Raw genomic sequence first — 17,289 nt, forward strand, 5'->3', positions numbered from 1 at the left:
GCAGTGAAGCACAATCTTCTGATCGTGGATGTATGAATCCACCTTTAATATCGTGAAGGATATTCAGCACCGAAGAAAAAGCCATAAACACAAGTGCTAAGACTCCATTATACAAGACGAGCCGCTAAAAGAAGACAATTACAAAGGCGTAGGCATATCCTCTCGCGAAGACGACTCCTAGTCGACTCGCTACTTTAGCCTTGCGAGCGCAAAAGTGAAAGTCCCCTCGGGGACCGATGCGGCAGACGATGTCGCCGAGCGACTATCCTCGTTACACTGCTGATTCTGCCAGATAATCTTCGAAAATGCCTTTGCGATGCTTCGGTGAACACTTTAGTCGATGTTTAATTTCAAAGGATTCTTTAGATTTTACATAGGATTTTTTCGAAGGTCTGATTGATCGTCGAAAAGACGAGAATGATCTTCGCTGAGTTGGTGAATTTGAATTTTAAATACAGATATTGTAATCGCGGAAGGTGAGGTAATTTGTTGCTGCGATGGTTTTGTTTGTTCAATTGGTTTCGTGAAATTTTTGAAACTAATTAATTAGATTTTACCAGAACTCTGATTTATGGCTTTGTTTATTGCTTGCAGAGTTATGTTGGGCTGGATTTTGATTCTTTGCAAGAAAAAGAAAAAAGGTTGACCCTTTTAATTTTCAGTTTCTAGCATGAATTTCAGCATTTTCAGCTGATATAAAGATGCCTCGTCCAAAACTTGCCTAGGATTTAAAAAATCATCAATCTTGCACTTGTCTCACCCATTCACTGATAATAGTTTTATTCGCCTGGTAGTATTCCGCCTGACACATAACGTAACAAACATCGCGCCTTTTTTTATTTGTTCTTACATACAGAATTATTTATTGCAAATCAAATAACTGCTTTTTCTCGATTTAAAATATCTCGTGATCAAACTCGCAGATCATCACGCGTTATAGCCGCGACATCAATCAGACTTTCTAGCGTTAGATTTTTCTATAAAGATCGTAAAAAGCTCGATTTTATATCGAAATGTCATCGCACGTACTCGGATTCTCTATTCTGCGGCTAGTGCGGCTATCACGGCGTAAATCACGCGCACGAAACTCTGCGGTTCGAAGCTAATTTAGCGAGAATCACTCGGGAGAATTTCACTTTCCGCCGTCAGATGTGTGCTAAGTGCTGTGCCCAATTTTCACGCCTAGCAAAATTGTCAGATCCTTTCACTCGCCGAGCCTTATAATACACGCGTCTCTGCACATTTATTACAAGGGCATCGCCTTACGACAATATTTACTTTTTTATCTCTTAATTTTCCTTCTATTTTTTTCAATGATAAAAAATTCAAAATATTATTCGAGAGTGTCATCCGAAAACACAGAGCAACGCCTTTATACAATATGCACGCCCGGAACACACCCAAATTCGCATGCAGAAGACGAAATATCTTCTCGACATTGACCCGCTCGCATCACGCCGGTAAAAATTCGCGCAGAGTATAGTGGGTTGGGTCGACTTCGTGTATACATTCGGGACGACGACGAGGAGAAGAGTCGTTGCGCAAGAGCAACTTTTTCATTGTGTTTTTTCTTTGTTTGCGCTAAGCTTAAGCCGATTAGAGGTGTCTGACACAACCCGACGTGTTACTACTTACAGCTCGATGGAGGATTATAAGCGTTTTTCGAGCTCCATTGTGGAAGCCGATTATGGCTTTTAACGAGCAAAACATGCCCGGGTGAATAGCGATTTCGGATCGCTTTAAGATTGTGTCAATCATGTTGTGCCGTCTGCGCAGAAATATAGGGAATCTTTCGAAGCTGCAGCTCGAATTAATAAATCATATGCAACCAAGGTCTCCTGTAAGTATGCAAAAAAAAAAAAAATTCACAGCAAAGCTCAATCCTGATAAAACAGCGTATATCCGGTGGCGGCAAACGTATACATGCGATGTTTCGAAATGCACGGCGCATCTCTCTCTCTCTCTCTCTCTCTCTCTCTCTCTCTCTCTCTCTCTCGCGTCATACGCATCTCGCGGATATTCTCATGCTAATCAAACGCTTGACTGGCAATGGCGGCTTGCATTATTTAGAAGGACACGAGAGAGGGACTTTTTCTTCTCTCTCGAGCCGTTTGTTTCTTCTTCTTCTTCTTCGCGTTTACAGAGCCAAACAATTTCGCTTGGCGGGGCTGTCGTTGCTGTCGTTGCTGTTTTATTCATCGAGCCCGCGCAGCGATCTCTTCCTGCTGCTGGAAATTTTTTCTCGGGAATATTCGCTGCTCGCGTTCGACGGACGCAGCTCGAGTTATCTAATGCTCTCTCGCGCTTTGGGATTGAAAAGTTGCGGGTGGAGGGTCGACGAACTTACCTGGAACAGAAAGAATGATGCGCAAATTTGAATATTTGAAAAAATAAACATGAGCAAAACTGTACTCAAGACAAACACTCGTCTTGCTCACAAAGTGAATTTCATTGTGTGTGCGCGCGCGCGCACGCGTTTTCACCGGTAATTTATCACTTCAGCATCTCCGGCTATACCTAAAGCGTCGTGCAAATAGTAAGCTCTCTCGCGAATACCTATCTTGTAGTGTGTATACATCTACACACATTCTATTCGGGAGCGCGCGAAAATGCATGAAATTTCCATTGTCTCGGCCCGTAAAACGGCTCGTAAATTAGAGCCGGCGACTTTTATAAGCCTCGTCCCTCTCTCTCTCTCTCTAGGTGCACGCGTTTAATAAACTGCAGCAGTGAAAAGGACGGTTTCGTCGTTGCTTTCTCTCTCTCTCTCTCTCTCTCTCTCTCTCTCGAGAGAGAGAGAGAGAGAGAGAGAGAGAGAGAGAGAGAGAGAGGTGATGGAAAATACGTAATCGACACGTTCCTGCAAGAAAGATCGTGGGAGAATGGAAAACGTCGCTGATATTAGAAGACGAGTCGGGAGAGAGAGAGAGAGAGCGATAATATCTATTGATTTATTAGGGAAAAAAGGCGCGCGCGCGGGAGTGTAAAAAGCGCGACGAGTCGCGAAGACGCTGAATTCCACAGGGGGGAGAGACATTGCGATGTTATTAGGGGCTTTGCTCGGCTGTTCTTTATTTTGCTATGTCGAGAAGTATGTTTTATTGAAATTTCAGGGATTTTTGCCCCGCGACGCTCGCCTTGGTATCGGGATAAAAATGTAGTTATTTAGTCGTACTCGCATAATTAAAAGCTAAAGCAAACTCGTTAAGCTAAAATTCGACTCTCGAAACCACACGCGTAAGCGCATACCCCAGACACACTCGCGTATACCCTCCGACTCAACCATCAAAACGTGCATCAGCCGTAACACATCAAACAAAGAAGATCGTCGCTCCTCACTCTCTCTCTCTCTCTCTCTCTCTCTCTCTCTCTCTCTCTCTCTCGCTCCAACTCCGCAATGAAAGACCAGCGTCGCATATAACTATCGTCCCCCTTTTGCACTGCCTGGTATATATATACATCCATCCACCCCCGCAGCGAGAGCGGAAGAGTAGGGGAAGTCTCCACTCCGGAGGCTGGCTGGCGGTAGGAGAGTTTTAGTGGCCCTCGGCGAACCGTGAGCTCGCAGGTGTTGGAGCCCGGCCCCAGGACTGCAGCGCAGCGGCAGCTCTCGACGAAGGTCCCCGGGAAGCTGCCGCGCCCAGCCACTAAAATCGAAATTGTCAGAGCTTGCGCTTTAGTTTTACGGGCCAACTTTTATTTTTATCCGGCAAGCTCCTTTATTCCTGGGGAAAGGGCGAGGGAGGCTGCTGCTACTGCTGCTGCTGTGGAGGTCGTAAAGAAAAAGACATGGCTTTTGAAAGAGCGAGAGAATGGGAGAGTTGGATTTGGAGGGTGAGAGAGTTGGAGGCGATCGAAGATGGAGCCAAATGAAAATCATTGGTGGATGGCTTCGCGATGGAATGAGCTGTTTTAAGAGGTCGCTCTTCTGATGGAAGGTGTCGGATCGTGAGTTTTGGCGCGATTTAAGTGGGATCTCGGCGCGAGTCGAAGAATTTTCTCTCCGTTACTCATGAGATTTAATGGAGAATATCGGCGCGAAACTTTTAGTCGCGTTGTAATTGACGCGTATCCAGAAACTCAAAGCCATAATACATCGCGAGAGCTCAAAATAAATCTAGTAATCCAGCAGACGCTCGGATCCCACCAAGTGGAAAGCTCAGATTTCACAAGAAAAGCTCCTATCCCTTTTTCCCTCCGAGCTCGATAACTCGAAACTCGCGAATTCGTGATTTCATCCCTTATACTCCGCGCGATACTTCGGCGACAATATATACATATAGTTTACGGAATAAGGGGTGTATAAGGTATAAACCTAAGGCAGGCCTTGAGAGAGCGAGTTTATGCGCGTGGCTGGGCGCGGATAACGCCTACGCCGTGTTATCCCGAAGCGTCTGGCTATTGATTTTAGCCTCGAAAAGTTATTGATCCGTGTCTGCGACGCTGATGTTGTTGTTTCCGTCATTGCATGTCTCCTGTTCATTGTATTTATAAATCTTCTCTTCGCGGTATTTCGTTCGGCTTTGGAAACGCATTCCGTCGGCAAAGCTTATTAAACTGATTCTTCGAACAATACAAAAATATACATCTCCATACCTGCGACGCGTTTATCCTGAATTCAATGCTAGCGAAGATTCAAACAATAAAATTCCAAATCCTCTTACACACTTACTCACCCTTTCAGTATAACGCGACGACCCTTGCAACCTCTCGGCGTCATCATCTCTCAAGCGTGACAGGGCTTTGCGAACACACACACATGCACATGGAGGAACGTCGCAATTTCAGTTAATACAATAAAACGGAGCCTCGCGCTGGACAGTTTATTGTCGTCGTTGGCCAAAGCTGCGGCGGCGAATCGAAGGATATACGAGCCGGGCGTTTAAGGTGGGGCCGCTTATATGATTTCCTACCCTCTGGACTCAGTGCGCGCTGATATGAAAGCGAGCTCCGCAACGATAAGCGCGCTTTTATGACTCGCGGTGTGCGCGGCGATATGGAGCTGTGTGTCGCGATGGTTTTTCGAATTTCGCCGAAAATAATAATTTTAATGAATAAACGAATTGAAATCCACCAAGTTCCAGATATAAACGATCGTTGATTTGGAGCAGTTGAACGCAGAAAACTTCGTTACGATCAAACTAAGATACAATGAATACCAAGGCACCGACGAGAGACTCTTTCACGTTTCAAAAACTAATTCCCGAAAACCCTCCGTCATTTCATAATACGTACAGAAAGAAGCCTCTTCATCTTTCACTCGAGTGGAGTAGGAAGAAACCAGAACTACTGCAGCCAGATGTACACGTTAAAAAAGTTACCAGTGAGGGACTCGTCTTCTCGCGAACAATTAGTGCCGGGCCGCTCCAAACGTTCTTTAAATAATCCAGATTTATTAATCATACCGTGGAACTACTACTCCCTCTAGCGTCGGGCGAGGCGATCCTCAATTATTTACTTTTCCACTTAAGTCAAAATGAGAGAGATCGGGAAACAAAGTTGCCGCGTCGAGAGAGATTATATAAAAGCTTCCAGTAGGGTGACACTCTGAGAGAGTGAGACCAAAGTCCGAGCGGGAAGTTACGCGAGTATAGTGTAAACAAAAATAAGCTAATTAAATATAAGGGCTTTGCCGCTGGCGCTAAAGTCAAATTACATTCCGGAGATTTTAAAACTGAGAGGAATGTGCGCCGCCGCGGCTCAATCTAAGTTGGAAATCGTGCGATGCTCGTAAACCGGAGCAGCTAACTTTTCTCGGCGCGAAATGCGCTTATTTTTTGCTGCGAGGGTGGTATATTTGCTCGGCGAGTGTATATGGTAATGTGTCGAAAGTCGCTGCGGTCTATTGTTCTCGAAACCGATGACTGGTGATCTCGAGTTGTAGGAAGCTTCAATTATAGATGCGGGTGTTTGTCTGTGTTCGATTGTGAGATCGGTATCAAAAAAATCTTTCGCAAGTTCGCAGCGGCTCTGAAAAGAGCAAACACGTCTTCTAATTTTAACCCGGTTATATAACTCGCCGGGTGAACTCGCAACAATAAGAAATTCAATGAGTGTTAGGTGATAAATTTTTCAGGACACGATGAACTGCCGAGATAGAACACATCGATTGTATAAGATATCATTTGCCATTGTACGTTATAATATAAGTGTGTGTGTGTATGAGATCGTTGCGAAATTGGTCAAAACGGCGCTACGAGTGAGAGAGAGAGAGAGAGAGAGAGAGAGAGAGAAACAATAACTGAGAATAAATCGATAAGTGAAAGTGGCATTGTTCGCTAAAATTAGTTCGCGTGTCTTGTGGAGTGCGACGCTTTTAATAGAGTAGCGGCTACCTTGTGAAGTGGCTTATACGCAGAGAGCGAAAAAAATGGAATAGCCGTCTTGTTTGATTTTATTGACGATGGATTTGCGTAACTCACTTACCAATTCGTTCGACTGTAAGCAAAAAATAATCTAAACTACATTTTTCTGATCTACTCCTTTCGCAAAACTCGTAAATCACCGCAACGTAAAACTACATCGCGCGAAATCATCAGAAGCTTCCCTAACAAATTTTGACACTGCCGATCGATGCGCCGACTCTCTTCCCTTAAAAAAAAAAGAAAAGAAAAAATACCGTGTTCCCACGGCACAATCTCCACTCCAACGCGCGCGGCTGCTCTCTTTTCTCGCGTTGCGCCACTGCAGCATCAGGAGCCGCGAATTAAAGCGGCGCACGGTGTACAGAGCAAATCCCACGTGTCACTATTGGATTTGGATATGTATCGCGCCACGAATTTTCATCGATCGAACACCGAGGATGGATCGAGTCTGAGCTGGGCTATATAAATCAGACTGTGTTTGTGGTGCAAGCCCTGACGGTTTTTGGAGATCGGGACTTTTTAACGGAATCGTATAATGAACCGGCGAGGAACAAATGTATTAATTAACATCATCGAAAATCCAATCAACAAAGCTCAATCGATACCCAATTATCGATGCAAAGCAGCACAACAGCTCATGTAACTGCACGACGCAGCCACGTGTCTCCCCCACACGTACATCGAAGTAACCGTCGGCGACTTTCATCAGTAAAAGCTCGCTATACGTGTGGATCCGTGGAAAGAAACGATCGGCCCTCGTAAAGCACTCGGCCCGGCCAAACGTGAGGACTCGGCTGCTACGTCGATGCAGCGCGGAAGAAAAAGAGCTGGCTGGGAGAGGACGTTAAAATGAAACCAATTTTCCCGTCCCACGACTGCTCCCTCCCTCCCTCTCCTTCTCTCTTATTTAAAGCCGCTGCGTCAGCTTATTTAGCCCGAGAAGAAGGCTTTTCCGCGCGCGGATACATGCCTGCAGCTCTAAGGGTGTACCTATGTATAATACAGCTTCGATGAGTGTACCTATGATATCATAACGAGTTTGAATTTTGACGTGGGCGCACCCGCCGCCCGCGAATATGATATGCGGTACATCATTTGTTTTCGGCAAAAGTATACGAAGCAGCGAGGCGGGAGCAATATATAACTCGGTGGATATATAAATTGAAATCGAATTAATACAAACAGCCCGGGATAAAAATAGCGATTATACACACTCTAAATCGTTTACGTAATTGCGTCGTAATGAATATGAAATGACGATTAATTTGCATGGCGGAATACGTAGTATATACAATACACGTATAGCGTCGACGACGCATTAATGCGACTCTCTCTCTCTCTCTCTCTCTCTCTCTCTCTCTCTCTCTCTCTCTCTCTCTCTCTCTCTCTTGCGGATTAATGCGTTAAAATGGAATTTCCGATTGGTTTTGCACTCTCGGGTTACCCCCTCGCGCGCGCACTCACACTCTCTCTCTCTCTCTCTCTCTCTCTCTCTCTCTCTCTCTCTCTCTATTCCGAAGTAACCAAACCGTGTGATGATAATTAACCCTTCGTAAACAAAAACGATCGTCATTACGCGCAGCCGTATCGTGTCGCATATATATTATTATTCGACAAATATTATACGCGTTTGCGTGAGCGCATAATGCGAATAATAATAATAATAATCTGGTCGCTGATGACATTCGAAATAAGCAATTACTCTACTGCGGTGAAAAAAAAAGGAGAATCGCTCCGGACTCATACGTCCCAGGGCTCGTCAAAACTGCGCTGCTCTAGCCGCGAGGGAACAAAGCGAGAGCGCGCGCGAAATGAAGAGAAAAAATAGCCTCACCCGAAGAGGAGAGAAACGCGAAGGGAAGGCGCGGTCCGGTCTATATAGGTGTGATTGTGTGTGTATATATATATATATATATATATATATGTATATATTCTGCGCGCGCGGAGAAAACGAGTTTCTTTTTGTAAGGGGGATGATTTGTTCTGGAGTGACCTTTTCTGGAGATTGTTGGGCGCTTTGATTTTTTGAGTATTTAGAATACTCGGCTATAAGTGGCTAAATTGCTTACGCCTATTTTACATCAGACATCGGACTTTTTCCGTTGCGAATAACGCGCCTATTTGAACTTGAAACCCAAGCGCAAACGACACTTATGAAACCCGATGTGCAAACTCGTTCACACCGTGCAGCAGACTCTCTCTCTCCACTGCATATCTATCTCTCTCAAGCGCTTACACGCCAAGTTTGCATGCATGTATAAACACCGAGGCGCGAACGCATGCTAGTTAACGTAATTGACGCGCCTACGTATGCGCATATCTAGATAAATACGAAGCGATATTAGAAGCAGCGAATCAATCTCGACTTTCTTCCTATGTGTGAGTGTGTGTGTGTGGGTTATCGATGCATTTCTCTTGGTATTTACAGCGCGTTTATATCGGTAAACAATCGATGTATATAACGCCTTCATCAAAGTTTGTTGTTATTACAACTGCCCCGAGCAAGTGAGAATTCCTTACTTTAACTAGTTTCTTAGTTCAATACCAACTACAGCAGATGCTGCTGACCGTTTTGGATCAATATTGACTGGATTTGCGGACCGGCTTTGATTGTACCTACGTGTTCATTTTCACTATTTTTCTATTAATCATAGATTAAGTTTCTAGTAGTTTGAATTAAACATTACAGCCTCGCTCAGCAGTCGTTAAAATCACGACGTTTTCCCAGCACTTTAAAAGACGCTGAATTTAATGAACATAAGCGCCAGCAGAACCGCGAATCAAGGTTGAGTATAATTCAGCCTCTGGTCGCGATTGAAAAATATTTGCGCCAAGAGTGAGCACAAGTTTAAAGCAGCACCCGCGCCTTATGGTGTACATAACATGTTACACACTACTCCGCTGCTGACCTATTATGGTGTATACCTGTATATATCCGCGCGCGTGTAATTCTTGTAGGCGATTAGAGCCTGGCGCAATTCCCATTCTCCGCTCTGCTCTCTTACAGTCCCAAACAATTTGAGGCGTATAAGTAATGCTCCAGTGTGTGTAGCGTTGGCTTATTACCGCGAAACAATGTGCGATATGTGTGCCATTCCTGTAAGGTAATTAGGATTGCGCAGCGATTCTGCTATCTGAAGCTTTGTGCGGCAGTGTATGTTGTTGTTGTATCGAAGCGGTTGGTATTGTTCCGATATGTGATAATGACGTTAAGTCTTTGCCGATTTAGGTGTATTAATTTCAACGATGGAATAAGTTAAACTTTATAGCGTCGGAAAAAATCCCACACGACTATATAGTCATAGTTTACCTCCCGCGCAAATTGCTCACGTGCGCGCCTCTCTCGGGTAATTTCGTTGACCCGGCAGCTGCTTATGAGATTTATCAAAGACGCAGAGCGTGCACACAGAGGCGCGTTCGTTCAACTACCGAAAGTTGCCTGATGCACGGACAGAAGAAGTTCCTCAGTATACGCCTCCGCGGTTTGACAGGCTTCTTAACGAACCAAGCTGCGCTGCGGCAGCCTGTATATAACCGCGTTATAAGCGTACGTGCCCCAGAGAGAGAAGTACCCTTGTTTTTCACTCCCCGACCGCGCTTAGTCGGAATCCCGAAAAATAGTCCGCAGCAGTACACGAGCCGATTGAAAAATTCAGCAAGCCGTAATTATAGCAACGTGTAAACAAGCGTCTTTTTTCATCTGCGCTGCGTGCGGAGCTCAATATCGCGAGTATGTGCATTTGGCCAATATTGCTCTCTTCTATACATTGTCGGCGGTCGGTTTGGTGGAGTTTCCGCTCGGTTAATTATACACTGCCGGCCAATCAATTTTTACACTGAAATGCACAAAGTCATAGCACGGTTCATCGGAGCATGTGGCTCGAAACCGGAGCACGCGCCGATTTTTATTTTAATATATAATACGGTACGTGTTGCTGCTCGCCAGGAAGGTAATATTTGATTAACTTTGCGCTCGCGAATTAACCTGCTGATGTACGCGCGTTTGTATAAAAGCGTGGACTCGCGCGCGAAGAAGAATCGAATATCGCGCGGGGGGCTTTATGTTTCCGGCAGCCAAGCTATCTCTTTGTCGGATTCGCGTTTTTGTTTTTCGCTTCATTTTTGCGCAGACTGACCTGGAAACCGAGAGCATCGGTGAACGATTCAATTTTATACACACGCGTGTGTCTCCTCATAAGTAAACGCGAGTTTATACAGCAGCAGCGGCAGCCTGATGAAAGGCAACATAACCTATAAAAAAAAAAAATAATAATACACGGCGTCACGCCAATCGCGCAAAAACAATCCGTCACGCCTGTATCCGCGGCGACAAGAAAATATCCGCGCATCCATATCAATCGCAGAGCAGTCTCCGCGTGTTTGACATCCATTAACAAGCGATCCATTTTACCACACACGTGTCTCTCCCTCTCTCGGGCGGCTCCTGTCTCTCAATAGAATCATAATCATGATCATCACCATCGAATTCGTCATCACGTCGCGGCTGCTCTCCCTCTGTGTGTATACACTCATCAATCGCGTTGCGCATAAACATCGACAGCAGCGCGCAGAGGCTTGAATAAAGATGCGCGCTTTCATAGCGATACATAAACCCTCCCTATACACACCTATATACGTGTGTATCTATACGCGCACGCTGTATAACACGCGCTCGACATAACCTCACTTTAATGCGAGAAAGGATACGCGAGCGCGCGCGCGCGCGCGTGTATATATTCGTTTTATCAGCAGCGATGCGCGGCCGCGAAGAATAATACCATCGAGGGGGGTGGTATATATGCGCCCAGGGGAGGGGTAGGAACAAACCCCGGGAATTTCAATATGCGCGGTCGCGTTTTATGACGCCATTCGCGAACGCGCGCCACTCGATTCCGAGGCGGCTGCTACTGCTGCTGCTGCTGTTGTTGTAGGCATGCGTATGTGTGTGTCTGTGTGTGCGCGAGATCGTAAATAGACGCGTGTAATTCGCGGCGGGAGGATTTTGTTTGCGCTTTGTGTTTTTTTTTTTTTTTTTTTTTGTAGCACTGCTACCGTGGCTTTGTTCGTTGGAGGTTTCAGGACTTTGCGGGAGGGCCGGCGGCGGCGCGTGTCGAAATTGATTATTTTATTTTTTTCGAGATAGCCGCTATGCCGGATGTTTAATCCGTGGTGGATTTGCGGTCGGTTTTAGGGGAGGTTGAAGGGATTGATTTGTTTTTCTCGCTTGAAATTGTAAAGAGATGGTGGAAAAATTGTTGATTACAAGTATTGTGCTCCTTTCGTTTCAAGAGAAAACATAAAGAGAGCTAGACAATGGTCATTTTATAACTGCGAATTACATTTCTAAATTATAATATTCCGCACGGAAAGCAAGCGTCATTACTGCGATACTTCGCGTTGACCAAAAATCCCACAAGGATTTCTCAAGAAATTTCTAATCCTGTGTACACCCGTCACGTGAATCCTCCTACAGCGTGTACACCTCGATTGTTCATTGCCAAATTACTCGCTTATTATTGTCTAACTCTCTCTCTCCTTACAGCTTCTCGTCTTCCCCATAAAACTAATAGGAAAATAGAGTTGCTCTCCCGCGACTGCCTCGTAATCGAGTAATACGACTCGTCGTCGTCGTCGAGTCATTGTTCATTGTTCGTAATTTCGCGCGAAGCTTCGACGCTCTCGCGGCATTTTAGCGCTACGGCGATGGAATTACGCGACGGGCGTTGAATTTCGTCGAGTTGAGGTTTTACTTATTGAATGACGACTTTTCGCGAGTTGTTTGTAGAATAATATACAGTTGAAGTTTCTCGTGAATCTTCCTGAAATTCATTCATCGTCTGGAGCTACTACATCAATTAATCTCGCGTAATTTATGGAGGGTTTCGAATCGAAAGCGTCGGATACTTCAGATAAAGCGTTGATCTTTATTGCATTCTAACCATTCTAACACGACACGTTTACGCGTGTCGAGCTAGACAGAAGAATTGAAATTCTAACCATAGCTTAGATAATTTTCCTACAAATTTCTCCATTCAATTCTTCGACGCATGCTAATCGATTGGTTTTTTTTATTCTGTTTCAGGTATGCATCGTAAATTAGTGCTACACGACTCACTCGATTAATTCGTAAGATGCACGATATTCGATCCTGAACCAAAAAGTCATCGCGGAACCACTGCACTCATTCTTGCAGCAGCTAAAAAGCAACACACACATACACCGTACACGCAATCGCTCGCACGTGCCGTCATTACGCCGCTTGGTTCTCCGGCTATTATTACGGCACGTTATTACGCTCGCGCGCTCTCACTCTCGCGCGCGGCACAGCGAACCGGTCTCTTCGATCGCGAGCATCCGGTTTCTCCGCGCTCTTTTCTCCTGCGGGCGAACATCGATCAAGATCGCGATCACGAGATCTCGATCGATGTCGAGAGAAGATGTGTTATCCGCTATTGTTAAATACACCACTGCCGATCGTTCGATTTCATATAATAGATCGGTTGTTTGTCAACCGATCTTTGTGACACGGCCTGTGCTATAATAACGTGTCGAAATATTTTTCACGATCGGCGAACGCAACTAATTAAACTTGCATCGATGCATCCGATATGAGTTTCACATATCCCCCCAGCATTACGAAGTCCAAGCATGCACCCTTGAAAAGCCTCCCATAAATTGCTGCGCCGCCGTTGCGCAACGTCGGGGAGACAAACGAAACAAAGGAACCGATCGCGAAAATGCAGCTATATAGCCGCATGCACTCAATCGAAAATCTATTCACGCCGCGCGGCGAGTTGCGAAAGCCGATCGTGCCGATTTTCCGAAAACACGATCGGTAACTTGTTCTCGAGGAAGTTGTACCGGCGTCGGTCGAAGTACATCAGTCGTCGCGTATACGTAATTAATATGAGCTACTAGTACACTCGACGATCGGTATTAGGAGATACGAGTCGCTTTGTAAATAATGCAACACCGGCCATATAAGAGAGACGGGCAGTCGATTAGGGGAGACACTGAAATTTATCGCGTCAAGCGAGTTCGCGTGAAAGCGGGACGACTGAATTGTAAAAAAATACCTTAACAGATCGAGAATTTAACCTCCAACCGAGAGTTCATCAGATGGCGCTGCGGTGCACGACTTTCGCCGTTAAGGAAGAAGTCTATTGAGCCCCTAATCGTCGCGGTCTTTAACTAATACTGCGCACGAACGAAAAAAAAAAAGACTCGCGGCGATATTGTCAAGTCCTAACCTCGAAAGAGGCAAAATGTCGCGGAAGCTGGCTTTCCAATCTTTATCTTCGGCTGATTTATGTACACACCGATCAGTCGCGGCTCTCCGGGATATGCACGTAAATAGAACAGCCCACTGGTCGTGGCGCTTTTCATTGAGCAAATGCGCGCGCGCCGAAAAAGGCGATCGCGCGTATGGAATTTCGACTGTGCGATTCGTATCGCGAGGCAATAAATTTCGCACGTGCCTTTATTCCCGCGACAAAGGCGTATATACCCAACAGTGTGGGCCTCGATCTCTCCCGGCTTCCAGTTTAATGTCCTCATCTCGACGACGACGAGGACGTGGGGCTTTTCCTGACTCGTTTCCTATAAGAATTTTTCCGAGTGGCGAGCTTGTGAATGCAACTGCTCGAGGCTTATCGGATCGCGTCGTACCTGTGGATAAGCTCTGTGGAACGGGCGTCCGTTACTGTTCAAAAGATTCTATTTGCTCCGGATCGGTACAACCCCTTGGAAAGATCATTAAGGAAAACTATGCAATCTAGTTCCGTCGTTTAGCCGAAAACTTTCAACGACACCAACAACAGCAGCAGCGGCACAGCAACGACGTTATGCCCGACGTCGCGTGTCGGCTATGCCCTCCATCTTCTCTCTCGCTCTAACTTTGCGACGTTTTTTATTTCTCTTGACTTGAGCTCGCGCGGGACACAAAGCCGCGTACGCGTATATCTTAACGCCGAGGTTGCGCTTAGGAAGGATAAGCAATAATTAGATTTCGAATCGCATTAGCGGCAGTGCGCGAGTTGAGTTTGGCCGAACTTTCGAAGCTGCGCCAAGGAGAGAGTCTTCGACGCTCCGCGAGTTCGAGCGCGCGCGAGCCTATAGATGTAATTTTCCGGCGCTGAAGATGAGAATTTCGCGCTCGGTAGTTGTCGCACGCCGCTCGTTATAATCTGCCTCGGCTACGATCCCGTTTGAAAGAGCAGCCGTTGCTTTTGTAAATTTTTCCATCGTGCGGCGTGTGTCTTCGGAACAAAGTAATCAGCGGAGATTGAATCACCCCTGTCGACGGATTTCCCGATTAAAAAATCAGATTTCCGTATACAGCAGGCTGAAACTTATACGGGAAGTAATCAGCGACAAAGTGCATCGCAATTCCGGCTAATCCGCTTGTTTTCCATTCCCGGAGTCCTCTCCCGCCGCAAGGCTAACCTTCTATATACACCCGGTAATCCCGAATTTATGAACGGGGCGCGCGCACTGTAGCGTCTACGATGACGACGAATCCTTTCGCGCGGCTTCCGGCATTCACCGAAAATTCCCGGCGACACACGAGGCAACTTCCCCGTGGAGAGAGAGAAACGACGGATAGACTCACCGCAAAGAAGAGAGAGGCGCGTGTGTATATATATATATATATATATATATATATATATATTCGGCGCGTATTATTCGCCGTAGTCGTTAATTAAGTTGAGTACGTCCCAGCAGCAGGCTGCCTCGAAATCTAGGCAAAAGTGGCTTCCCGTCTTTGGGCTGTGCTTTGCTAGTTCCCCGGGAAGGGTTTTGTTCGGCAAAGTTTCGCCTCTGGCTCACCCTCTCGCTCGCGCGAGCTCTGTGCGTGCCTCAGTCGTAGACGTGATCTATCTCTCCCCTGTGTTATACTGTTGCTGCTGCCGCTGTGCTCCTCAGCCTCAATATCGTGATTCGTCTTTTCGTCGAACGCGAGGGAGAGGGACGAGTTTGGAGATAGACGAGAGAGAAGGTTCCTCGATTTTATGGTGTGCAACGCGGCAGGAGGGTGCACGTGAGTTTGGTAGAGGTGGCGTCGATGGGATTAAATGAGATGCAGGGCGCGACCACCGGCTCTTTCGGAGACTTTGAGGGAAACGATGGCACTTTGCTCGATTGGTTCCATTCTTGATTCTCCGATCGTTTAGACGAGTTTGCGAAATCATTCGCGTTGACGCTGCGTCGCAATCTTTTAGCGAGAGTCTTTTGTTTGCAGAACCAAAGGACCCGCGTTCGAATCCCAATCTGAACTACTCTAAACTTATACCATTTCACCTGAAAGAATCGTTCACCAGTCGCTAACAAAGTTTCTCAAATAATTATCCACGATGCAAACCCTCAGAATCCATTTTTCCGTCGATCAGACCCACAGGTCGCAAGTTCAAATCCCCCATCATGTCAAAATCGTCAATCACTCGTTTCGCCATCGAGTCCTCGCGAGAGAACACACCCACGACACACGAGTTCCCAACTGGAGCAGCACAACCGTCTGAGTCACCGGAGACTCGATTACAATACCAACTCTCGGCGATCGAAAGCTGCTACAGCGAGCGGAGAGAAGAAAGCGAGGCTGGAGCGTGCCGCGGCATAATTAGCCCGGATAAAGCGAACGGCTGACCCGCGCGAATCTCGCGGCTCGTATATTATAGGTGGAAAAACAATTACGTTTATTTCTGCGTGTACGCGAGTAATTGTTGTTTTTGTTTTTACCGCTCGCCGCCGGTAGAAAGTCTAGGTTTTGAGGTTAGGCGTCGGTGTAGTGTACAGTTTTTTGACGGCGGTCTCGGCGATTTTGCAGAAAGAGAAATGAGAGACGCAATTTTCATCCGCGCTGTGGGAAACGACCTTTTTTTGGCGAGGTTGATTTGCCATTTACTTTTTCGACTTTTGCGAGATCCGCACCCGAGATTTTTCAAGGCGAAAGCTTTTCCTCTTTTTTTTGCGCGATCGCTTAATGGCAGGATGGCTCAACTTCCTTTTTTCTCCATCTCAATGCGATGCTGCCCATTGTTCATTACCATTCATTACAGTAGCCTCGCCGAGCATTATTACTCTTTTGTTCGCGTTATCTCTCTCTCAAAAAGACGTCTATTTCGTATACACCCACGCGAAGAAACGATGTCACTCTCTATCGTCGCGGGCAACGCGTTTATTCATTTGAATAATTCAGAGAAGCCGGACCGCGTGTGCGCTTTTTGTTTCCATAAATCTTTCCCTGGAAATCTTTATTGCCGCCTTTTTTTTATCTGCATATAAGTATGTCTCCGATTTCCCAACCCGTTACAGCAGTGTTCTCTATTTCAAAACCTCATACACGTACGGAGCAAAACACACACGTATACCTCGCACCTATGGGTGAAACGACGATTTTCCAAAGTCCGGCAATTCCAGATAAGGCTTTATAACAGCTTCTAATCCTCTCAATACTCTCACAGTGCAGCTTCCGCGTAAAAATCTCACTCGGCGATATAAAAGCGGCGGCGGCGAAATCCTAAAAACGTTATATAAGAGCCGGCGGAGGCCGACCTTTCGGCCTCGCGAGCAGTTTTATCGCGATCATTACCCCGCGCGACGGGGATTTTTACTGCCGGCCGGGCTTCGCCGATTTATTATCGGCCGGCAGAGTCGGCGCATGACAATCGCGCCGAGTCAGGCTGCTGCAGTCGTAAAGTCCCGGACGCGTCGCTCCTGCTGCTACTGCAGCGATTGGAAGAGATGGCCGATGCGTGACCGGCCTGGTCGTCTTTGTTTGGGATGTTGCTTCGTGTACGAGGATCGTGAGAGTAAAGCTTTTAGCTCCTATAGCCGCAGTGTGTGTTTTTAGGAGAAGGTGTATCTTTCTTTCCCAAAATCGAAGCATTTCAAGCTTTGATTCTCGAAATGAAGCTGTACATTGATT

At 46.2% G+C, this 17,289-nt stretch overlaps 2 protein-coding genes across 2 annotated transcripts in view; one reads left to right on the forward strand and one right to left on the reverse strand.

Moving 5' to 3' along the window:
- Positions 1–17,289, forward strand: part of LOC100678249 (RING finger protein 17) — a 191,401-nt gene that overhangs the window by 146,331 nt on the left and 27,781 nt on the right. The window lies entirely within an intron of this gene.
- The window catches only part of LOC103317309, a 60,732-nt gene that overhangs the window by 24,588 nt on the left and 18,855 nt on the right, over positions 1–17,289 (reverse strand). The window lies entirely within an intron of this gene.

The sequence above is a fragment of the Nasonia vitripennis genome, chromosome 1 (assembly GCF_009193385.2).
Source record: "Nasonia vitripennis strain AsymCx chromosome 1, Nvit_psr_1.1, whole genome shotgun sequence".
In the NCBI taxonomy this organism is placed as follows: Eukaryota; Metazoa; Arthropoda; class Insecta; order Hymenoptera; family Pteromalidae; genus Nasonia; species Nasonia vitripennis.